Below are 1,289 nucleotides of genomic sequence, written 5' to 3'. Positions count from 1 at the left end.
AATGCCGAGGTCATAGCCTAACTCTCACAGAGTAAATTCATTTTGTGTAATAATGACTATCATCTATGTAAGTCCTGACATTTTGCTTATTAGGTAAAGTACTGAGCTATTGCACTGAGTGAAGATCAGTTATTAGTCAGTGGAAGTCTTCTGTATCAGTTTAGTCTGAATAGTTTTTTATTACTTTACTCTGTTTTTCTTCTACATAATTCTTAGTCTGGAAATTCTGTCTACTTAGGAGTCCTTAAGAGAGAGACGTCTGTTATTTGGGTTGAAATCCTGGCTCTGGTGACGTCAATGGAAAAAAACCACCCATTGACTTCAGCTGGGTCAGGATTTCTCCCTTGTGGTTTATGAATCTATTGATTTTAACTAAGGCTGCAGAGCCATACATAAATGAGAAACAAACTGCAGAAAAAGAGCAAATGCTGAAAGTCTTCCCCAAAACAACATCCTGGAGTGTCTCTGGTCTCACCAACACCTGCCTCATGATCTCATTGACACATCTGCATTTCTCTTTAGAGACGAGACAAAAGCAGTGCACAGCACAAGCTTTTCCGTAGTTTTGTGATAAATCTTATAAATAAGATGCCGACGTACAGCTATGATCACCTCTCAGCTGGGGGCACTGGAGCTTTCTTCTTGCATTAGTCTTATTGGACATCAGTAGAGAGGTACAGTCCTGCACGCCAACAAAGAGTCAGGTAGCAAGGATACTTTTGGGTAACTTCTAAGCTGTGAACCTGATATTTTGATAACACTTGGCCTTGAGTCTTCTAATACCATAATTAGTCCAATATATTAATTGTTCTTTGTCACTGAAACTCTTTGCTTTCTGTTACTGGTGTTGTGAAATAATGATACTTCTGCTAAGAAGGCAAGGCGCTGAGACCTGCTGGAAGGCGGGTTATGTTAACATTGAAGAAGAAACATTCTTCATAGTTCTACAATAGAGAACTAGCATTCTATATTGTAGAATGACAGCGAGTCTATGGGGAGCTTGTTTGTTTTCTAAAGGTAAATCTTTTGAGGCGACTGCAGAGAACAACCTCCTAAACTTTAGTATTTCAGAAATTATTTCCTCCTGCATCATTCCTTGGGGGGAAAAGACTGTATCTCCATTTTAATGTTGTACTCATTAAAAAAATTATGTGTTCGGGGGGTAACATCTTGTTATCAATGGATTGTCTCCTTGTTGTCATTGTGGCCAAGCTGACAAGTGAGCTCCTTAATGTGAATTAGGCATCACTAAAAGCTGCCACTCCTATAAAGTCCTAATAAATGAAATT

Source organism: Charadrius vociferus, unplaced genomic scaffold (assembly GCF_000708025.1).
Source record: "Charadrius vociferus isolate BGI_N301 unplaced genomic scaffold, ASM70802v2 scaffold400, whole genome shotgun sequence".
NCBI lineage: Eukaryota > Metazoa > Chordata > Aves > Charadriiformes > Charadriidae > Charadrius > Charadrius vociferus.
The sequence above is the reverse complement of the archived record's forward strand: the minus strand, read 5'-3'. Positions refer to the sequence as shown.